The sequence below is a fragment of the Arachis ipaensis genome, chromosome B6, assembly GCF_059453495.1.
Source record: "Arachis ipaensis isolate K30076 ecotype BB chromosome B6, ASM5945349v1, whole genome shotgun sequence".
NCBI lineage: Eukaryota > Viridiplantae > Streptophyta > Magnoliopsida > Fabales > Fabaceae > Arachis > Arachis ipaensis.
Window position 1 is genome coordinate 142,780,584 of NC_142441.1, and position 25,353 is coordinate 142,805,936.

The 25,353-nt window shown below is 37.7% G+C and overlaps 1 non-coding gene and 1 pseudogene across 1 annotated transcript; one reads left to right on the forward strand and one right to left on the reverse strand.

Moving 5' to 3' along the window:
* Window positions 1–13,105: 13,105 nt before the first annotated feature.
* On the reverse strand, window positions 13,106–24,920 carry LOC148563005 (uncharacterized; annotated as a pseudogene).
* LOC148563006 (small nucleolar RNA R71) lies at window positions 19,549–19,656 on the forward strand. Its single transcript, XR_015888080.1, has one exon. It is a non-coding gene; the product is annotated as a small nucleolar RNA R71 (small nucleolar RNA).
* Window positions 24,921–25,353: the final 433 nt, after the last annotated feature.

Below are 25,353 nucleotides of genomic sequence, written 5' to 3' on the forward strand. Positions count from 1 at the left end.
TATCCTAATGCCTATGGATAATTATCCAAGGTAAAAATGAATAAGATGGTAATTAATAATTCTAGTTGTATTCTAGTCATGACTTAGCAATCGATCTTATCCTAATTGTTATGGATAATTATTTAGAGTAAAAATTAATTAATGAAGAGGTAGAGAGAGGCAGAGAGTTCAACTAGTTAGACAGAAAAAGAATAAGAATGCAGAGGTTAAGTGTATTCTATTAGGATTAAGTAATATTTTTACCACATAGTAAAAATATGTGTAGTAATAACCACTCTAAAAGATAGTGCATAAATATGTGGTTGAATTTTTTTTTTTTTGAAAAAGAAGAAAGAAAGTAGTAAACTTCTATGGTTTTTCACAATAATCATAATGATCTCAGTTTGACTTTTTAACTTGACTTATACCAGTATTAATTACATTCTCGCTTCTAGAATATCACTCAGATACGTAAAGGGGATAACAAATAAACTTATTTGTGACACTAAAATTATCTATTTAATTATTTTCAATTGTTTTTCTTTTTTTTTTTGAAAAAGCGGGTTCTATTATAATTTCACGATACTAACAACAAGCATCACAAAAATAAGCGACATAAATTTAATGCAATTGAAAGAAACCTGCTCATATCCTATCCAATAGATAAAAGTCAGGCCCAATAAAACAAAAAGGCCCACCCAAAAGGGTGGCTATCACGACATGCCTGACTTCCTTAAGGAGGTTGAACACCGATTTAAGGAGACAAAGTTCTACCTACCCAAGATAGATAACCTCCAGAAATCTCTCCAACTATCTCTATCTTTCCAGAGAGATAGATTCTAACAAACTCCTAAGATAAAGGAAACGGTTATTTATCAATAAAAGTGAAACTACTCCAACAAAGGTGGTTATCTACTCTACTATAAATACACTGGTACCTCACAGGTATATTCACGTTCGAATCCACTAAAAACCCGCTTAAAACCCTTAATAACTAAAGCATCGGAGTCTCTTGCAGGTACCACCCCCACCTCCTCACGAGAAACTTGGACATGCGGCACCTCGGCACCAAAGAGGTCGGATGCTGCCACATTAAGGGATCTGGACCTCACGTTTAGGCCCAAATCAACGTTTCAGGTAACCCTCAGAACAAAATCCATTTACTAAACTCAACTAAAATCTTCCAATAGCTCAATCACTCTTAATCTCACCGTACTTAACCTACTTAATTTTATTTATTTTTTACTTACATTAAATTAACACAACTCTTAGTCACACACTTTATTAAATAAATTTAACCACTGATTTAACAAAACCCTAAACAAAATGCTAAACTCACAAAATAATCTAAAAAAAATAAAATAACCATATAAACAATAAATCTAATGATATTTGGCTGCAGGGTCTCTTTAAAGTGGTGGTGACAGAGGCAGCAGTGATGGTGACGTGAACAGCAACAGCGGCAGAGGATGCGGTGGGGACAGCAACACTAGCATCGACGACGACAGCGGGTGCTCCAGACGGTGGTATCGACGATGACGTGCTCCCGATAGTTGCGATGGTGATAGCATCAATGGGGAGAGAGAGAGAGAGAGAGAGAGAGAGAGAGAGAGAGAGAGAGAGAGAGAGATTTTGCGTTTGAATTTTACACCAATTTTACTATCATATTTACTGGCGGATGAAAAGTTGAACAATAATCTTTTTTGGCGACGAATTTCTCTTGTCCGTCGAAAAACCCGACATTAAATCTCCAGTAAAATTCGACGCTAAATCTGACGGTTCTCAGCTCTTTTCTTGTAGTGTCTTACAACGATGAGACCTGAGATTGGCGATGATAGAAAAATTTGAGTTGAGTTGTTAGAATTTGCCTTCCCCTCGTCGTTTATTATTTTTTAGTTTTTAGAAGGGTATGATTTATTTTTTTGAGAATCTTGAAATACTAAAGGTAAATGCTCAAATTGGTAATTCAAAAAAAATGCTATACATAAAATTAGTCCTTATCATAAATTCAAGCACTAAATTCATTTCCATATATATCACCAATTTGAGGGCAAAATGCAATCTTCCTAAGCTCGTCAGAACATAACATCTATCGTTTTGAGTACAAATTCGAAAATGTTACTCCAACAACAAGCTGATAGAATCACGAAGTTCCATTTCCATTTTCAATTAACCCTAGCTTTTAAGAAATGTTTTGATTTGGGGAAAATAGGTGAAACTCACGGAAAGTGAAGGATTGCGTGTAACACCCTACCATATAGAGCTTTACGCTTAAGCCGTAAAACAGAGGTGGTGTGCTATTACGACCTCTAAAATAAAATATATATATATACATATTACAATAGAAAGGATATAATATACGAGGAGTCTTGAAAAATGGGTAAAACAAAAATACGAAATAAAAAATGCAGCGCTCAGGAGACAAGATTACTTGCGTGCGAAGAATACTAAAGAGAGACAACGCGAAATCCCCCTTGGCTTGTTTCAGCGTTCTTGGCTGAATTGGGAAGAAGAGAGACATTTTCTTTAAATTATTTGGGCTAAAGGGTTGGGCCTTGGGCCATTTCGGACCCGGTTCAACCGGTTTGGTCCGTTCGACCCAATCTTGGGGCAAATTCTTTAAAATTAGTGTCAAAATTCTTATTTTAATTAGCTCTATTCTATTTTACTATAAAATTTACGTTTCCAATTTTTTTTATAAAAATTGAATTTATTGGTTAATTATTCGCTAATTTAATGGGGTTTACATTGAGAGAAAGAGCAGAAGATAGCTTTGGACGAGTAAGGATTCGATTGCAGACAGAGCTCCATGATTTGCTAACGCAAGCAGCGGAAGCGAACCAATAAGCCAGGAGCCTTGCCAGAATGTTCTGGAGAAGGTCCTCATTCACCGAACTGAAACTTCCACCATTCCTGTTGGCTGAAAAGGCGATAGAGCAGATGAGAAGAGACATTAGAGGAAGGAGGGCAGAGACTGGCGACGTGAAGGAAGGAATGGCGACCTCCGTTGGTGACCGATGCGGTGAGTAATGAGTGCCGAGGGAGTGCAAACTCCAGCAAAGACGGGTTATAGGAGACGATGGAGGGAGCGCCAGCAGATGAGAGAATGCAAGCGTCGACGATGAGCTCTGTCTAAGTGTTAGAGTTTTCAGAGCATTAGTGTAATAGTGTTATAGGGGAGAAGAGCAGAAGTTTGATGAGTTAGTGTAGCGCGTTTGGGACTTGGAGTTTCTTTTTTTTAGCGGAAACCTTTTGGCCACGCTTTTTAGAGATGTCAATAGAGTTATTGAAAAAGAGGACGCTTTAAAAACATGCCAGGATCAAAAACTTTTTGCCACACTTTAAAAATGTCTTTGTTTTTCTTTATGGCCATGCTTTTGAAGTGTGGTAAAATTTCTAATTAATTGTTACCCTCATAAAAGTGTGGTCATAGACCCTTTTACCACGCTTTTTAAGTGTAGTAAAAAAAATGTGGCTAAATTTCTAATAAATCGTCATCCTCAAAATGCATGATCATTGGCCATTTTTAACCACACTTTTAAAACGTGACAAAAAAAAGCGTGATCATAAACTTTTTTCTTGTAGTGTCTTTAAATTTTGTTGCGATTCTTACTCCCTACATACCACGTAAGATGGCAAAATATGCATAGATGACGGAAGAACTATGAAATATAATAAAGTATGGAGGATATATATGTCTCTCTCTGTACACCTAATACCACATCATCACTACTACGTTATTATGATGTGTGTCTTGTATTTTATTACGTGTCTACTTAGCTTCAATAACCCATCTTCTACGTACAACCATGCATGCACGCATGTACCTCCAAAAGTGCGTGCCACTTATAATTGTAATGTGCGTGCCACTTATAATTGTTATCAATGTTAATTACATGCATGAATCTATCAATAATATCCTATGTTAATTTCCTCCAAAAGTTGTATAGAATCATTTGCTTGTGCAAATCATAACACTTATCCATCAATTCCATTAAAAAAAAATCCACCATTGTTCTAATTAAATGTGTACTATATATATAGATGAACTTTAACATTATTAAGGCCATTATGGATGATGAAGCAATGATGAAGGAAAGGTAATAAGGAACAAAATATAGAGATCGATATTGCATTGGTAGATGAAAAAAAAAGAAGACGAATTAAATTTGTTTAAAGTGCTTCCATTTTAAATGGCATGGTGTGTATATATGAACATTAGAGAGAAGAAGAGAATGCAAAGAATTCTGTAAATGCTGGTATAAGTGTTCTTGAAGAGTGTATAGACTAATACATTGCTGATGAGTTCAGTTAGTTGTAAGTTGTAACGACTTTCCGTTCTAACTAACTCACATCTTATCTTTACCGAATTTCTATGTATACGTATTGTTAAGCAGCTCTATATATAAAATCAACACAATTTATTCTTTTTTATTAGTACTTAATTTTCAGTGTATTTTTATAAGTTGATATTAATGAAAAAAAAAGTTAAACACACTAATAAAATATATATACCGATTAAAATTACTGGCTAATATAAATAAAATTTATTGTTCTGAACTTTTTTGTTTCTATATTGTTTTACTAGCTTTTGTTATAGCATTAAATTTAATTAGGGACTTGAATAAATTGAATAAAACTAGAAGGACTTATGAATTAATTATACCTTTCATAAAGTGATTGTCTGGCGTGGGATGAATTTTGAAGGAAAATAAAGGAAAAGATGGCTACTACAAATCTTCCATTTTAATTTTCTTCTTTAGGTTCTTAGTTCTAAACTCTCGTATAAATAGAGGACAAAAAACATGGATATCACAAGTTAGTGTCTTAGTGCCCTTATATTTATGAGAAAGTATAAAGAAATAATAATGATAATGGTAAATAATAAATAAAAAAAAGACAAAATTTAAAATTAGAATTAATATTTAAACATATTTATACTTCGTATAATTATTTTTAATCTCACCATAACCTCCAATGCACGCATAAAACTCGCGGTAATATGAAACTGCGGTTAGTTTAAAACTTATGTGTATCCTTTATTCGTTTTAAAGGCAAAAAGTACTCTCAATTTATATATATTGAATTAATGATTGTTAGAAACAAGAGACTAAACTAGAGAAAGAATTTGTGTATTATTGAGTGTATTCTAGTTGTCTATTCAAGTTGTCTAGAATAATACAATATAGAAGGGTATTTATAGGTGCTAAGAGAATCGTAATAATCAATGCGTAATATTTTATAATAAATATTCAGATATACTAAATAATTCTAATTGATCATAATTATATTCTAACATCTCCCCTCAAACTCAAGTGACAACTTGAGTTTGAAACATATTTAAAACAACGAAATAAATAGAAAAAAAACTGCATAAATTGATAAAACGGGTGCAGACGGAACTGCCGGAAGGAAGCGCAGATGGAACTGCTGCTAGTCTGAAGGAAGCGCAGATAGAACTGCCGCTTGTCTGAAGGAAGCGCAGATGGAACTGCCGCTAGTCTGAAGGAAGCACAGACGGAACTGCCGCTTGTCTGAAGGAAGCGCAGACGGAACTGCCGCTATCTGAAGGAAGCGCATACGGAACTGCCGCTATCTGAAGGAAGTGCAGACGAAACTACCGAAAAGAAACACAGACGAAACTGCTACAAGGAAACACAGACGAAACGCAGACGGAACTGTCACGAGAAAACGCAGACGGAACTGCCATGAGAGAACGCAGACGGAACTGCTACGAGAGAACGCAGAACTGTCGAAAAAGAGCGAAAACTATATGATTTCTTCATGAGAATAGGTAAGCAGCGGATGACAATGGTGTTTGATCATTCGACTCGAAAAACACAAGACAGAAAAAATAGGCTAGTCGGTGAGGTGAAAAAACATCAAATGAGTGACAAAAAGGAAAGAAGAATGACATAGAAAAAAATACAAAAACTACGGTGATTTCATCGCAAGAAAAATAACCTATCCTCTTCAAGGAGGATACCATGTTGGAAATAAGAGACTAAACTGGAGAAAGGATTTGTGTATTATTAAGTGTATTCTAGTTGTCTATTCAAGTTGTCTAGAATAATACAATATAGAAGGGTATTTATAGGTGCTAAGAGAATCGTAATAATCAATGCGTAATATTCTATAATAAATATTCAGATATACTAAATAATTCTAATTGATCATAATTATATTCTAACAATGATTATTAACATTTAATAATTTTAAGTGTAATTTATCAAATTAGTAACAAAAAAAACTCTTATTATTGACAAAAGTTACTTATAAATAAGTCTTCAACAAATTTAAAAATATGAAAAAAAAAACTATATATTAAATATATTTAAAAAAATTTAAAGAACAGATTTTAATATAGTATTTAATAAACATATTTCAAAAAATAATATTTTTTATTTTTTAAATTCGGTAAATTCAAAAATTTATTTTTGTTAGCCATATAAATTTTCAAATACTGTTTAATAATTTTTTAGATCATTGTTACAGACTCGACCTAAAGTTAAAAAGAGAGCATTTAATTTATAAATTATAGGGCAAAAAACCAGAATAAACCAAGGGAAGTTGAAAATTACTTAAATAAGCCAAACTGAAATTCGTTTCTGCAATGAGCCAAACCCTATTTTTATATAATTCGAACCAGTGTGGTTCGAATTACTTGGGAGGAAAACGTATCACATAATTCGAACCACACTGGTTCGAATTATATAGGGAGAAGCTGCATCAAGTAATTCGAACCAGGCTGGTTCGAATTACACAAATTGAATTCGAACCAGTTCGGTTCGAATTAGTGGTAGACAGTGCAGTATATATATGGTTCTAAACGTGAGTTGCTCTCATAGAGGGTGTAATATGGCTAGTGAGGAGAGTTTTGGGGTTTTGGTTCACCATAGAGGATCCATTAAGAGAAAAACTCGCTCCGGTGTGAAGTTCACAGATAAGGATCCTCTCTGTATCGTCGTGAAACCAACGACGAGCTATGATGATCTTGTTAGATCTGTGCTGATGAAACTCGGTCTGGAAGGTGCGAAGCGAGTGAAGAAGTTTTTCTATCGCATTCCAATCACTGTCTTGCAGGATACGGTGAAGTATGATTGCTTCACGATTGGTAGTGATGAGGACCTGCAAGTCATGTTTCTATGTCGGAGGCAGTTTCCCGAGGTTAGGACACCAGAGTTGTTGGCAAAGTTGGTTGATGTGGTATCCAGCTCAGGGGGTTCGAACCGGAATGCCACCACTGAAGCAGCGGCAGCCGGTTCGAGTTCAAGGCCTGCCGTTGCTTCTTCGTCCGTCCCTGTGTACGAGCCAGCGGTCGAACTAGTCGCCTCCCCGTCTTTTGCTGTTGATCTGAATGATGGAGTAGGCGACGTGGTAGGATCAGTTGATATTCTGCCGAACACTTTACAGGGAGTTCCACCGGTTGGCGTCGGTGACGGAGTGTTGGGTGATGTAGAGGAGGACGACGTCGAGCCGGATATGATTGAGGATGACAGCGGCGACGAGGTTGGAGCGACTGAGCCTGCTTTGGTAGTCGGTGGTTCTAGTTCTGGCACACAGCAGTATCCACCACATTTTTCCTCTTTGGACCTAGATGCCATGAGGCAAGAGGGTGTTTCAGGGCACTCTGTTGGATTCGGAGCTAGAGATGCTGAAGGGACTGCTGGTTTGACAGAGTTCCAGGTTGGTCAGCAATTTCAGGATAAAGACGAGGCCCTGTTAAGTGTGAAGACTTACAGCATCCGGCGAGGGGTACAGTACAAGGTTGTGGAGTCTGATCATCGCCGTTATGTGGGCAAGTGTTCTGAGTTTGGGAATGGGTGCACATGGTTGATTCGACTGAGTCTGCGGAAGCGTAAGGGCATTTGGGAGGTCAAGCGGTACAATGGACCTTACACTTGTCTTGCGACCTCCATCTCGAGTGACCACAGGAGCTTGGATTATCATGTGATTTCCGCGTTCGTTATGCCAATGGTTAGGGCCGATGCATCCGTCAGCATCAAGGTGCTCCTAAATGCCACGACAGCACACTTCGGGTTTAGGCCGACTTACAGGAGGGTCTGGATGGCGAAGCAGAAGGCAATTGCCCTCGTATATGGTGACTGGGATGAGTCATACAACGAGCTCCCCAGGTGGGTTTTGGGAGTCCAATTGACGATGCCCGGTACTGTTGCAATCCTACGGACGAGCCCCGTTCGAGTTAGTGGACAAGTAGACGAGTCTCAAGCTTTTTTTCACAGACTTTTCTGGACGTTTCCACCGCTCATCCAGGCATTTCGCCATTGCAAGCCTTTAGTTAGCATTGATGGGACCCATTTGTATGGGAAGTACGGGGGTACTTTGCTCATCGCGATTGCACAGGACGGGAACTCCAACATTCTATCCGTTACATTCGCACTAGTAGAAGGTGAGAATGCAGAGTCTTGGTCATTCTTTCTCTCCCACCTTAGATAGCACGTGACACCGCAGCCCGGTCTTCTGGTTATATCGGACAGGCATAACGGCATAAAGGCTGCGCTTGAGGCTCCGGACGGGGGTTGGTTACCTCCATCTGCATACCGTGCATTCTGCATTCGACACGTAGCGGCTAATTTTGCCCTTACCTTCAAGGGCAAGGATGCACGTAGGCTTCTAGTGAATGCCGCATATGCCAAGACCGAGGTTGAGTTTGATTACTGGTTTGATATTCTTCGGTCTGAAGACCCGGCGATGTGTGAGTGGGCGAACCGGATTGATTATTCCTTATGGACTCAGCATCGTGACGAGGGACGGAGATTCGGTCACATGACGACGAATATCTCGGAGTGTGTGAACTCAATCCTAAAGGGTGTCAGAAACCTCCCTGTTTGCTCTTTGGTGAAGGCAACATATGGAAGGCTTGCAGAACTCTTTGTTCGCAAGGGTAGAGAGGCTGAGGCCCAGATGGGAACCGGACAGCAATTCAGTCAGTACTTGGTGAAGTGTATAGAGGCCAACTTGAAGAATTCGAGGTGCTTCACGGTGACTTTGTATGACCGGGATAACTCCGAGTTCACCGTAGCCGAGACCACCCCGACGGGCTCTTTCTCATTAGGTACCTACAGAGTATCGCTTGCATCCAGGACCTGTGACTGCGGGTACTTCCAGGCACTTCATTTTCCGTTCCAGCACGCACTTGCATGCTGCGCCTACTCACGGGTTACCTGGTGCTCTTATGTTCACAGCGTGTATCAGATTAGTTCAGTGTTCCGTGTGTACCATATGGGATTCACACCGCCGATACCGGAGGGATTCTGGCCACCTTACGACGGGCCAACCGTGATCCCGGACCCTGCCAAGAGGCGGGCAAGAGAGGGTCGTCCGAGATCCACTAGGATACGGACGAACATGGACGAGGCAGATCCGAATCGGCCAAAGAGGTGTGGCCTTTGTCGCCAACCCGGACACACCCGCAGGAGTTGCCCACAGCTTGGAGGACCGTCTCACACGAGGGGCCAGTTGTAGCGATCTTGTTATTGTTAGTGTTTATTGATTTTATTTTTCCTGTAACTTGTTATTTAAGATGATTTGTGTTATCTGTTTATCCTTTTACCTTCTAGTAATGAAAAAGTTGCATCTGAATTTGAATTTGGTTAGAAATCCCATGACTGCAAAAGTTGATAACTACAGTGTCATATGATTCAATGATAATACATAGTCACTAATCCACTAGGTAAATAACAGATTTTTAAGTACAATAAAATGAGCATACAACAAGGAAAAATAGCTCTAAAGTAAATCATCTAAAATACATGAGTGAACCCTAACGTCCAAAATACATGAAATGTAAATCATCTAAACAAGTGGGAGCCTGTCCCACAACGACGGGGAACCCGTGGCCTCTGACCTCTGCGGATGAACGGCTCCTCATCCTCTATCTCATCTGCGTCCTCATGCGGGGTAGGCTGTGCGGGTGGCGTAAAATGGAGTGGTGCGGCAGACGGCCCGGCGACAGACTGTGATGCAGCGGTGTAAACCGAGGAAATCGCCAGAAAATCCATGACTGAAGTAGCTGAAGTGGGCCCGCTAGCTTGATAACATTTCTGTTCGCCACACGGCACATGCACCGGTACAACCATGCCAGTGCTGCAGAACCCCAGCTGTAGGTCCCCATCTCCTCCAGCCTAGCTACAAACGGAAGCCATCTGATGTGAACGCGGTTACCCGACTTGTCCGCAAAAAGCTGCGTGCCCAACAACATCATGATGTACGCACGGGCATAACGACGCACAGTATCCTCATCAGCTCTCTCCGGGCACTCACCAAACGTCTCCTGAAACCAGCTGCAGTTGACCGCGTACTTCTGAACCTGGCTAGGAGGAGGTACCACTCCAAACAACTCCTCGAACCAAACCCAGGCTGGACGGCCACCCTCGATGTATATATGGAACTCTGATAGGCAGCCGCTGACGTAACGCCCGTCCACTGGCAAACCCAGCTGGTATGCCACGTCCTGCAGTGTGATAGTGCACTCTCCGAACGGCATATGAAACGTGTGAGTCTCCGGACGCCATCGCTCAACAAACGCACTCACAAGGGCCTCGTCCAACCGGAACCATCTATCGTTCAACCTTGCAAGATGGTAAAGACCAGCCATCTACAGGTACGGAACGTATCTGTCATCCAGGACCATGCCCTGCTGCCGCCGCATGCTCCTGATGCATCGCTGAGGCTGCGGAAGAAATGAACCACATTCTTAGAACCAGCTTAATTACCGGTGACAAACATAATCAACACGATAATTGATAAACCAAAAAATCTTACTATGTATAGCCGCTTAAAAATACCAAGAACGAGAACCATTTGCATAAGAAACTTAAATTAGAAACCCCCATAGGCTACTGACATGAAAGATCTAACATTATAAAACCACAACTAAACCGCCTACATAAACCACTACTAGAAACCATTAACGTAAACCGTTAACGTAAACCGCTTACATAAACCACATACATAAACCAGTAACATAATCCACTAACATAAACCACTAACATAAACCACTAAGATAAACCACCAACATAAACCACTAACAAAAACCACTAACGTAAACCGTTAACGTAAACCGCTTACATAAACCACATACATAAACCACATACATAAACCACTAACATAAACCACTAACATAAACCACTAACATAAACCACTAACATAAACCACCAACATAAACCGCTAACAAAAACCACAAACGTAAACCGTTAACGTAAACCGCTTACATAAACCACATACCTAAACCACTAAGATAAACCACTAACATAAACCACTAAGATAAACCACTAAGATAAACCACCAACATAAATCACTTACAAAAACCACTAACATAAACCATTTACAGAAATCACTAACATAAACCACTAAAATAAACCACCAACTAAACCAATATCTTACTCGCATGCCAAACCACAAACTCACATGTACCGGTAAAACAAAGTTATTTCCGTACTAACCTCTTCGTTGATGACCCCAGCTATATGGGCGACTCCGTCCAAGCGATATAACCGCGCCGGATCGTCTCCCATGAGCAGAATATTGCGTTCAGGTCTTTCGCGGAGAGAATCTGGGTCGTTTTCTCTGAGATTTGGTGGGGCAGGGGAAGGTGAGAATGGTTCGAATGAGGCTGATTCGAACTCCTTATATAGCCCATTCCCTAGTAATTCGAACCAGGGTGGTTCGAATTACATGAAGAACACATTTCCCCCTAATACGAACTGGAGTGGTTCGAATTACTTGCATATGTAGTTCGAACCAGTCTGGTTCGATTTACATTCAATTTTTTCTTCGAAATTCGAACTGGTCTGGTTCGAATTATTTGAGGATGAAGTTCGAACTACCCTGGTTCGAATTACATAAAAATATGATCTGGCTCATTGCTGTATCGATTTTCATTTTGGCTCATATAGGTAAATTTGGATTGATGTTGGTTTATTATAGTGTTTTGCCCTAAATTATATGCTTTAACAATGTCATCAATAATAAATACAAATTAAATAAAATACACGTCACACTAAAATAGTCTAAAAACTAATTATCAAAACATAGACAGACCTTCAAACAAACAAATTAATAAGTAAAATTACATGACAAAACACGAATAAATCTCTTTATATATGTAGTAGAGCACTCTAAATATTGTATTTGTTTTATTTTCCAAATAATTTTACCATGCTAATCACTCATATCATTATAATTTCACATACTCCTCTCATTCATCTCACTTTTATTACTATACACTTATATCTATGTAATCCACCTTATTCAATAATCAATAGATATTATTTATCACATTCATACTCTTTTATTCCTTTCTTGCCTTAAAATCACCGATATTCTTATACTTAACTCCAATATTTTAAACCAAATATTTTATTTGATAAATTTTATTTTTTAAGTTCCATTATTCCTAATATATACTTTTCTTTCCATTTAGTCCCTTTATTATATTCTTATTGTCAATAAAAATTATAATATCTTTTTCTTTTATCTATAATTCATCCAATAAAAATTGAAGTACTAATTTCATACTTATAATAATAGTCTCATCAAACGATTTTTTAATAATAATTTTTTTCTATAAAATACTTTATCATATCATGAAAATTTTTAAGATAATTACCAACAATAAAATTATTATATACTATTTAATAATCCTAATTTTAATTAAATGAAACATGAGGGATCACGATAATGATAAAAGGGTTGAAATTCTGTTCTCAAGCAACCTAGGTTAATATAAAGCATCTTTGTCTTATCTCTTAATTTTTGATGGTCTTTAAGTTTCAAAGGGGCAAGCGAATAAAATTAAATTCAACTCCGCCACTGTTAGATTGGAACTAAATCCAAAATTTATGAAATTTCCACAAGCACACGTGATCATTTATTGGTTACTATTATTTATAAGAAAAAAAATAAATAAAATAAATGGACAAACATATATATACTTTAACACGATTCTTTGAATTGTCCATAGAGAAGAAATTAAAAAAAATAATTACAAAAGCATTCTAAATAGCAAATCTTAAATTACTATGAAATAATAAAGATCAGCGTGAATATCAAATACAGACATATAGCATAATCAACATTTTAATGCATGTAAGCTAGTACAATGCTATGGAGCTGAAACTAATCAAATTGGTGGAGGATCAATCTTATCTGCACATTGTATGAGATTCTTGACACATTTTTCTTAAAAATTGAAAACACCACAATCATATCCACCATACATGTAGTTTAAAGACATTTCTTTCCATCTATCATCTGTGAAGTAAATTAAATTTGTTTCACACCCTAAACAAGCTTGAGCATTCATTGATACAGATTCATTAGCACCTAAAAATAGAACTTTATCATCTAAAGATTTTATTTTTTTTCTATTTGTTGTATCCAATATCAAGCTTATAAACAATAAAATATTTTGTTCTACAGGGACAAATCAATGGTTATGTATCCTCATATGATAAAAGATCTTCTTCTACTACCAACCCATCATCATTCACAAAATTCCTAATAAATCTTGTCATCAGCAAGATTTCTTCTTCAGATACCACTAAGTACAACTTTGTCGAAAATTTATCTCCAAAATAAGGCTTCTCCTCTTCATCACTTGGTTCCACAGTTGGTATTAGAAGAGTCAATCTTTCAAGAATTTGGCCACACACATCCCAAACTTCAATAAAACCATCTTGTGTCAAAGCAAAAAGATAATTGTTGCTGAACACAATATCACAATAAGATTGCTTATCATGAGAGATCTCAACCCAAGTTGTAGAATTGCAATAAGTAATCTTATAGTCGGAACCATATATGATGGTGGTGCACAAAATTGTGATCTCAGGCAACGGCGCCAAAAACTATGTACGCACGTCTTAATAAATCGTTTTTCATTCACAACTTCGATACAACTAACCAGCAAGTGCACTGGGTCGTCCAAGTAATAAAACCTTACGTGAGTAAGGGTCGATCCCACGGAGATTGTTGGTATGAAGCAAGCTATGGTCATCTTGTAAATCTCAGTCAGGTGGATAATAATTGATTATGGAGTTTTCGAAAATAAATAATAAATAGACATAAAATAAGAATAGAAATACTTATGTAATTCATTGGTTAGAATTTCAGATAAGCATATAGAGATGCTTCCGTTCCTCTGAACCTCTGCTTTCCTGCTGTCTTCATCCAATCAATCTTACTCCTTTCCATGGCTGGCTTTATGTAAGGACATCACCGTTGTCAATGGCTACTTTTTATCCTCTCTGAAAAATGGTCTGATGCGCTGTCACTGCATGGCTAATCGTCTAGAGGCATCACCATGGTCAATGGCTGCATCTTATCCTCTTGTGAAAATGGTCCAAATGCTCTGTCACGGCACGGCTAATCATCTGAGGTTCTCGATCATACTGGAATAGGATTCACCCTCCTTTTGCGTCTGTCACTACGCCCAGCACTCGCGAGTTTGAAGTTCGTCACAGTCATTCAATCCCAGAATCCTACTCGGAATACCACAGACAAGGTTTAGACTTTCCGGATTCTCATGAACCCCGCCATCAATCTAACTTATACCACGAAGATTTTGATTAAGAGATCCAAGAGATAATCATCCAATCTAAGGTGGAACGGAAGTGGTTGTCAAGCACGCGTTCGTGGGGGAATAATGATGATTGTCACGTTCATCACATTCATGTTGAAGTGCGAATGAATATCTTAGAAGCGGAATAAGTTGAATTGAATAGAAAAATAGTAGTACTTTGCATTAATCTTTGAGGAACAGCAGAGCTCCACACCTTAATCTATGGAGTGCAGAAACTCTACCGTTGAAAAATACATAAGTGAATATAGGGTAAGCATGGCCGAGTGGCCAGCCTCCCATGGAGGTCTAGAGATCTAAAAATGATCAAAAGATAATCCAAAGATGTCTAATATAATAGTAAAAAGTCCTATTTATACTAAACTAGTTACTAGGGTTTACAGAAGTAAGTAATTGATGCATAAATCCACTTTCGGGGCCCACTTGGTGTGTGCTTAGGCTGAGCTTGAAGTTTACACGTGCAGAGACTCTTTCTGGAGTTGAACGCCAGGTTGTAACGTGTTTCTGGCGTTCAACTCTGGTTTGTGACGTGTTTCTGGCGTTTAACTCCAGACAGCAGCATAGAACTGGCATTCAACGCCCTTTTACGTCATCTAAACTCGGCCAAAGTATGTACTATTATATATTGCTGGAAAGCCCTGCATGTCTACTTTCCAATGCAATTGGAAGCGCGCCATGTTGAGTTATGTAGCTCCAGAAAATCTACTTTGAGTGCAGGGAGGTCAGAATCCAACAGCATCAGCAGTCCTTTTTCAACATCTGAATCTGATTTTTGCTCAAGTCCCTCAATTTCAGCCAGAAAATACCTGAAATCACAGAAAAACACACAAACTCATAGTAAAATCTAGAAATGTGAATTTATCATAAAAATTAATAAAAACATCCCTAAAAGTAACTAGATCCTACTAAAAACATACTAAAAACAATGCCAAAAAGCGTATAAATTATCCGCTCATCACAGCACCAAACTTAAATTGTTGCTTGTCCCCAAGCAACTGAGAATTAAATAGGATAAAAAGAAGAGAATATACTATAAATTCTAAACTATCAATGAAACATAGCTCCAATCAGATGAGCGGGACTTGTAGCTTTTTTGCCTCTTGAATAGTTTTGGCATCTCACTTTATCCATTGAAGTTCAGAATGATTGGCATCTATAGGAACTCAGAGTTCAGATAGTGTTATTGATTCTCCTAGTTCAGTATGTTGATTCTTGAACACAGCTACTTTATGAGTCTTGGCCGTGGCCCTAAGCACTTTGTTTTCTAGTATTACCACCGGATACATAAATGCCACAAACACATAATTGGGTGAACCTTTTCAGATTGTGACTCAGCTTTGCTAAAGTCCCCAATTAGAGGTGTCCAGGGTTCTTAAGCACACTCTGTTTTTTCTTTGGACCTTGACTTTAACCGCTCAGTCTCAAGTTTTCACTTGACACCTTCATGCCACAAGCACATGGTTAGGGACAGCTTGGTTTAGCCGCTTAGGCCAGGATTTTATTCCTTTAGGCCCTCCTATCCACTGATGCTCAAAGCCTTGGGATCCTTTTTATTACCCTTGCCTTTTGGTTTTAAGGGTTATTGGCTTTTTGGTCTTGCCTCTTGGTTTTAAGAGCTTTTGGCTTTTTCTTTTTCCATTTTTTTTCGCCATTTTTTTTCTTTCTCTTTTTTTTTTCTGCAAGATTTTGTATTCACTGCTTTTTCTTGCTTCAAGAATCATTTTTATGATTTTTCATATTATCAAATAACATGTCTCCTTGTCATCATTCTTTCAAGAGCCAACATATTTAACATTCTTAAACAACAACTTCAAAAGACATATGCACTGTTCAAGCATACATTCAGAAAACAAAAAGTATTGTCACCACATCAAAATAATTAAACTAAGTTCAAGGATAAATTCGAAACTCATGTACTTCTTGTTCTTTTGTAATTAAAACATTTTTCATTTAAGAGAGGTGATGGATTCATAGGACATTCATAACTTTAAGACATAGTTACTAACTACTAATGATCATGTAATAAGACACAAACATAGATAAGCACTTAACATAGAGAAAACGAAAAACAGAAATTTTAAGAACAAGGAATGAGTCCACCTTAGTGATGGTGGCGTTTTCTCCTTGAGGAACCAATGATGTCCTTGAGCTCTTCTATGTCTCTTCCTTGTCTTTGTTGCTCCTCCCTCATTGCTCTTTGATCTTCTCTAATTTCATGGCGTATGATGGAGTGCTCTTGATGTTCCACCCTTAGTTGCTTCCAATAATTGTGTGGAGGAAAATGTATCCCCTGAGGTATCTCAGGGATCTCTTGATTTGCAGTCAAATGTTCTACCACTGAGCTATAGACCCTTGAGATGAATCTCTCCATCTCCTATGACTCGGAGTTGGAAGCTTTTGTCTTCCCTTTCCTCTTTCTAGAGGTTTCTCTGGCCTTAGGTACCATAAATGGTTATGGAAAAACAAAAAAAAGCTATGCTTTTACCACACCAAACTTAGAATATTGCTCGCCCTCAAGCAAAAGAAGAAAGAATAGTAGAAGAAGAAGAAGATATGAAGGAGATGGAGGGATGTGTGTATTCGGCTATATGGGTGGGCTTGGGTGGGAAAGAGATTTTGAATTTTGAAGGTAGGTGGAGTGTATGGATGTGAGTTGTGAATGGAAAACAGAAGGGATGATTATGAATGGAGAGAGAGGTTGATATAGGATTATGAGGAGGTAAGGTGAGGTGAGTGGAGGTATGTGGGGATCCTGTGGGGTCCACAGATCCTGAGGTGTCAAGAATTTGCATCCCTGCACCAATTAGGCATGTAAAACACCTTTGCATGCAATTCTGCGTTTAAACACCGAACTGATGCTTGTTCTGGGCGTTCAGCGCCCAGATGCAGCATATTTCTGGCGTTGAACGCCAGCCAGATGCTTGTTTCTGGCGTTCAGCGCCAGCTCTTCTTCACTGTGCATTTCTGGTATCTGAACGCCAGGATGCTGCTTGTTTCTGGCGTTCAACGCCAGAAACATGCTCTGTTCTGGCATTGAACGCCAGACAGATGCTCCTTACTGGCGTTTAAATGCCAATGAGATCCTCCTCCAGGGTGTGATTTTTCTTCTGTTATTTTTTATTCCGTTTTCAATTTTTATATTTATTTTGTGACTCCACATGATCATGAACCTAATAAAACATGAAAGAACAATAAAAATAAAATTAGATAAATAAAAATTGGGTTGCCTCCCAACAAGCGCTTCTTTAATGTCAATAGCTTGACAGTGGGCTCTCATGGAGCCTCACAGATGTTCAGAGCATTGTTGAGACTCCCCAACACCAAACTTAGAGTTTGGATATGGGAGTTCAACACCAAACTTAGAGTTTGGTTGTGGCCTCCCAACACCAAACTTAGAGTTTGACTGTGGGGGCTCTGGTTGACTCTGTTTTGAGAGAGGCTTACTGTGCCTCTTTTCCATGTTTACAGAAGGATGTCCTTGAGTTTTAAACTCAAGGGAGTCCTCATTCAATTGAAGGACTAATTCGCCTCTGTCAACATCAATCACAGCTCTTGCTGTGGCTAGGAAGGGTCTTTCAAGGATGATGGATTCATCCTCATCCTTCCCAGTATCTAGGACTATGAAATCAGCAGGGATGTAAAGGCCTTCAACCTTTACTAACACGTCCTCTACTTGTCCATAAGCCTGTTTTCTTGAATTGTCTGCCATCTCTAATGAGATTTTAGTAGCTTGCACCCCAAAGATTCCCAGTTTCTCTATTACAGAGAGGGGCATGAGGTTTATCCCTGAACCAAGGTCACACAGAGCCTTTTCAAAGATCATGGTGCCTATGGTACATGGTATTAGGAACTTCCCAGGATCCTGTTTCTTCTGAGGTAATGTCAGTTGATCCAGATCACTTAGTTCATTGGTGAACAAGGGAGGTTCATCTTCCCAAGTCTCAATACCAAATAATTTGGTATTTAGCTTCATGATTGCACCAAGGTACTTGGTAACTTGCTCCTTAGTAACATCCTCATTCTCTTCAGAAGATGAATACTCATCAGAGCTCATGAATGGCATAAGGAGGTTCAATAGAATCTCTATGGTCTCTAGATGAGTCTCAGATTCCTTTGGTTCCTCAGAGGGAAGCTCCTTATTAATCACTGGACGTCCTAGGAGGTCTTCTTTCTTGGGATTCACGTCCTCCTCCTCTTTTGTGGTTTCGGCCATGATGGTCATTTCAATGGCCTTGCACTCTCCTTTTGGATTTTCTTCTGTATTGCTTGGGAGAGTACTAAGAGGGATTTCAGTGACTCTTTTACTCAGCTGGCCCACTTGTGCTTCCAAATTTCTAATGGAGGACCTTGTTTCATTAATAAAACTCACAGTGGCCTTAGATAGATCAGAGACTAAGTTTGCTAAATTAGAAGTATTTTGTTCAGAGTTCTCTGTCTGTTGCTGAGTGGATGATGGAAAAGGCTTGCCATTGCTAAACCTGTTTCTTCCACCATTATTAAAGCCTTGTTGAGGCTTTTGATCCTTCCATGAGAGATTTGGATAATTTCTCCATGAGGGGTTATAGGTGTTTCCATAAGGTTCACCCATATAATTCACCTCTGCTATTGCAGGGTTCTCAGGATCATAGGCCTCTTCTTCAGAAGGCGCCTCTTGAGTACTGTTGGATGCAGCTTGCATTCCATTCAGACTCTGAGAAATCATATTGACTTGCTGAGTCAATAGTTTGTTCTGAGCCAATATGGCATTCAGAGTATCAATTTCAAGAACTCCCTTCTTCTGAGGCGTCCCATTACTCACAGGATTCCTCTCAGAAGTGTACATGAACTGGTTGTTAGCAACCATGTCAAATGAGTTCTTGAGCTTCTGTAGGTGTTTTCTTTAGGTGAATGGATCCACCTGCAGAATCCAATGACATCTTAGCTAATTCAGACAGACCATCATAGAATATATCCAGGATGGTCCATTCTGAAAGCATGTCAGAAGGACACTTTTTGGTCAGTTGCTTGTATCTCTCCCAAGCTTCATAGAGGGATTCACCTTCTTTCTATCTGAAGGTTTGAACATCCACTCTAAGCTTACTAAGCTTTTGAGGAGGAAAGAACTTGGCTAAGAAAGCCGTGACCAGCTTATCCCAAGAGTTCAGGCTATCTTTGGGTTGAGAATCCAACCACACTCTAGCTCTGTCTCTTACAGCAAAGGGGAAAAGCATGAGCCTGTAGACTTCAGGATCTACTCCATTAGTCTTAACAGTATCACAGATCTGCAAAAATTCAGTTAAGAACTGAAAAGGATCTTCAGATGGAAGTCCATGAAACTTGCAGTTCTGCTGCATCAGAGAAACTAATTGAGGTTTCAGCTCAAAATTGTTTGCTCCAATGGTAGGGATGGAGATGTTTCTTCCATGTAAATTGGAATTAGGTGCAGTAAAGTCACCAAGCATCCTCCTTACATTATTATTATTTTCGGCTGCCATCTCCTCTTCCTGTTCGAAAATTTCTGAAAGGTGCTTGCTGGGTTGTTGTAATTTAGCTTCTCTTAGTTTTCTCTTCAGAGTCCTTTCAGGTTCTGGATCTGCTTCAACAAGAATATTCTTGTCCTTGCTCCTGCTCATATGAAAAAGAGGGAACAGAAAAAATAATAATAATAGGGATCCTTTTTACCCAAGGATAGAGGTTCCCTTATGTGAGTAGAAGAAAAGAAAAAGAGAAAGTTTGAACTCAGAGAGAGGGAGAGAGTTCGGATTTTTGGTGAGTGAGGAAGAGATGTTAGTAAATAAATAAATAAATAGAAGGAGATGAGAGAGAGAGAGAATTTTCGAAAATTATTTTTGTAAAAGGTTAGTAATTTTCGAAAATTAAAATCAAAGATTAAAATAATTAGTTAATTAAAAAGAATTTTTGAAAAAGAGGGAGATATTTTCGAAAATTAGAGAGAGAGAGTTAGTTAGGTAGTTTTGAAAAAGATAAGAAACAAACAAAAAGTTAGTTAGTTAGTTGAAATGAATTTTGAAAATCAAATTTTGAAAAGATAAGAAGATAAGAAGTTAGAAAATATATTTTAAAATCAAATTTTTGGAAAAGATAAGATAAGAAGATTTTTTGAAAAGATATGATTGAAATTAGTTTTTGAAAAAGATTTGATTTTTAAAATCACAATTAATGACTTGATTCACAAGAAATTACAAGATATGATTCTAGAACTTAAAGTTTGAATCTTTTTTAACAAGTAAGTAACAAACTTGAAATTTTTGAATCAAAACATTAATTGGTGATGATATTTTTGAAAATTAGAGATAAAATTAAGAAAAAGATTTTTGAAAAAGATTTTTATAATTTTCGAAAATAACTAAGAAAAATGAAAAAGATTTTATTTTTGAAAAAGATTTTGAAAAAGATAAGATTTTTAAATTGAAAATTTGATTTGACTCATAAGAAACAATTAAATTTTAAAAAGTTTTGAAAAAGTCAAATCTAATTTTTGAAATTTTAAGAGAGAAAAAAGGGAAAGATTTTTTTTTTATTTTTGAATTTTTAATGATGAGAGAGAAAAACATGAAAATGATGCAATGCATGAAAATTTTGGATCAAAACAATGAATGCATGCAATAATGCTATGAATGTCAAGATGAATACCAAGAACACTTTGAAGATCATGATGAACATCAAGAACTTATTTTTGAAAATTTTATATGCAAAGAAAACATGCAAGACACCAAACTTAGAAATCTTTCATGTTCAGACACTATGAATGCAAGAATGCATATGAAAAACAAGAAAAGACACAAAACAAGAAAATATGAAGATCAAACAAGAAGACTTACCAAGAACAACTTGAAGAACATGAAGAACACTATGAATGCATGAATTTTTTTCGAAAAATGCAAGATGAGTATGCAATTGACACCAAACTTACAATTGACTCAAGACTCAAACAAGAAACATGAAATATTTTTTTGATTTTTATGATTTTATAAATTTTTTGGATTTTTATTTTATATTTTTCGAAAATTATTTGAAAAAGAAAAATAAAAAATTCAAAATTTTTAATATGAATTCCATGAATCTTGTACTCTTAGTCTAAAGCTCCAATCTGAGGGTTAGGCATGGCTTAATAGCCAGCCAAACTTTAGAAGATACAAATCAGTCATACAACAGCAGGTGGATTAGGAACCTCTAGCTTGCTCTTGTGATGATGATTTGTTACTCATACTTAAATTGTTGTTCGAAATTGATTGCCCCAATCCAAATAAATTTAGACATGGCTTTACAGCCAGTCAGGCTTCAACATGCTTCATGAAACACTAGAATTCATTCTTAAAAATTCTGAAGAAAAATATATTTTATTTTTTTTGAAAATATATTTTTTTTTGGAAAAACGAAAAAGAAGAAAATTTTTTTGAAAATTTTTTTGAAAACTTTTTTGAAAACAAAATAAGAAGAAAATTACCTAATCTGAGCAACACGATGAACCGTCAGTTGTCCAAACTCAAACAATCCCCGGCAACGGCGCCAAAAACTTGGTGCACGAAATTGTGATCTCAGGCAACGGCGCCAAAAACTATGTACGCACGTCTTAATAAATCGTTTTTCATTCGCAACTTCGATACAACTAACCAGCAAGTGCACTGGGTCGTCCAAGTAATGAAACCTTACGTGAGTAAGGGTCGATCCCACGGAGATTGTTGGTATGAAACAAGCAATGGTCATCTTGTAAATCTCAGTCAGGCGGATAATAATTGATTATGGAGTTTTCGAAAATAAATAATAAATAGACATAAAATAAGAATAGAAATACTTATGTAATTCATTGGTTAGAATTTCAGATAAGCGTATAGAGATGCTTTCGTTCCTCTGAACCTCTGCTTTCCTGCTGTCTTCATCCAATCAATCCTACTCCTTTCCATGGCTAGCTTTATTTAAGGACATCACCGTTGTCAATGGCTACTTTTTATCCTCTCTGGAAAATGGTCCGATGCGCTGTCACTGCATGGCTAATCGTCTGGAGGCATCACCATGGTCAATGGCTGCATCCTATCCTCTTGTGAAAATGGTGAAAATGCTCTGTCACGGCATGGCTAATCATCTGAGGTTCTCGATCATACTGGAATAGGATTCACCCTCCTTTTGCGTCTGTCACTACGCCCAACACTCGCGAGTTTGAAGTTCGTCACAGTCATTCAATCCCAGAATCCTACTCGGAATACCACAGACAAGGTTTAGACTTTCTGGATTCTCATGAACCCCGCGATCAATCTAACTTATACCACGAAGATTCTGATTAAGAGATCCAAGAGATAATCATCCAATCTAAGGTGGAACGGAAGTGGTTGTCAGGCACGCGTTCGTGGGGGAATGATGATGATTGTCACGTTCATCACATTCATGTTGAAGTGCGAATGAATATCTTAGAAGTGGAATAAGTTGAATTGAATAGAAAAACAGTAGTACTTTGCATTAATCTTTGAGGAACAGCAGAGCTCCACACCTTAATCTATGGAGTGCAGAAACTCTACCGTTGAAAAATACATAAGTGAATATAGGGTAAGAATGGCCGAGTGGCCAGCCTCCCATGGAGGTCTAGAGATCTAAAAATGATCAAAAGATAATCCAAAGATGTCTAATACAATAGTAAAAAGTCCTATTTATACTAAACTAGTTACTAGGGTTTACAGAAGTAAGTAATTGATGCATAAATCCACTTCCGGAGCCCACTTGGTGTGTGCTTGGGCTGAGCTTGAAGTTTACACGTGCAGAGGCTCTTTCTGGAGTTGAACGCCAGGTTGTAACGTGTTTCTGGCGTTCAACTCTGGTTTGTGACGTGTTTCTGGCGTTTAACTCCAGACAGCAGCATAGAACTGGCGTTCAACGCCCTTTTACGTCATCTAAACTCGGCCAAAGTATGTACTATTATATATTGCTGGAAAGCCCTGCATGTCTACTTTCCAATGCAATTGGAAGTGCGCCATTTTGAGTTTTGTAGCTCCAGAAAATCCACTTTGAGTGCAGGGAGGTCAGAATCCAACAGCATCAGCAGTCCTTTTTCAACCTCTGAATCTGATTTTTGCTCAAGTCCCTCAATTTCAGCCAGAAAATACCTGAAATCACAGAAAAATACACAAACTCATAGTAAAGTCCAGAAATATAAATTTAACATAAAAACTAATAAAAAAATCCCTAAAAGTAACTAGATCCTACTAAAAACATACTAAAAACAATGCCAAAAAGCGTATAAATTATCCGCTCATCAATAAAATCATCTTGTGTCAAAGCAAAAAGATAATTGTTGCTGAACACAATATCAAAATAAGATTGCTTATCATGAGAGATCTCAACCCAAGTTGTAGAATTGCAATAAGTAATCTTACAGTCGGAACCATATATGATGGCAAGAGTGTAGCTTGAAGAAGAGGAACAAAACATCAAAATTGCTTTGACTATGAAGATTTTTCTTAAATATTCAGCAAAGTAAGAATATGTAACAGGGTGTAAGAATGAAAGGAAAAGAGGTGGTAGGTTAATGGTAGTAGAAGAAGAAGGATTTAGAAGGAGTAGAATTCCATTCTGATCCAAAAGTATAATTCAGCCATGAGAAGAACCAACACACCATGCTCCAACATGACCGTTCAATATGTTCTTCCATTCATAACACCTATTTTCTGATAAATTGAAGATGCTTCGATCAACGGTAATAAGATCATTATCATCATCAATGAGGTGTGTTTGATGAATACTTGGAAGAAGAAGGTAAGGAACTGAGAGAGAATGAGAAGCCATTGAAATGTAAGTAATATTTTTCAATTTTCTTTTTTAACACGCTTTAATTCTATGAAATAGAATTTGAAAGGTTAAATTTTAAATACTAATATCTATATCTATAAATGGTGAATACTAATGGTATGTTTGTTGTGGGGGGGACCGAACCAAAATAACGTTGTCATGTGATTGCAGTAGAAATTAAGATGGTTATATTAAATGAACCTTCACTACATGCTTTTTTTATTATTCTTTTTTTTTATGAGTAGTTGTGAGCAAGGATTTGAAAAATACTCAAGTGCTCCGGCATTGATTTACCTTCAGTATACTTCATATTGACAAGCTTCCTAATCAAGAATGCTTTGTTTTGCACATTCTTCCTCTCATATAACTCCTTCAATTTGTTCCACATCTTCTCAGCATTCGTTTCGGTGTCAACATGTAGATACACACTAAGATCAAGCCATTGCCTAATCAAAGCAACTGCCTTCCGATTCAGCTTCTTCCATTCAGCATCGGATTTAGTACCTTTGGATTTATCTCCCTCCACAGGATCATACAAGTCTTTGCTATACAACATATCTTCCATGAGGGTCTTCCAAATTAAATAATTTTGGGAATTCAATTTGACCATATTCGGTCCATGAGTATTTTCCTCCATTTAATCAGCACAGAGACAAACAACCAAAGCTCTGACTTGTTGGAAAAATCGTGGGGAGCTCTCGACAATCGGAGAGATTTCGGGGAGGTATCAAGTGAGAGAACATAATATGAGAAGACACCACATCCAACTCAAAACCTTAAGGTGTCAAGTTAATAGGTCTCTTATCTTATAAACTCCTCACTCTTCCTTGCTTTCTTTGATGTGGGACTAATTTCAACACTCCTCACACTTGCAACACTAACAATCTCCCCCTCAAGTGTGAGCCTCCACATCAACCGTCAACTCCCCCTCTTTCTAGCTCCTCCACCACGAGTATTCGTACATCACACCGCCGCAAATCACCACGGGACACGCCGCC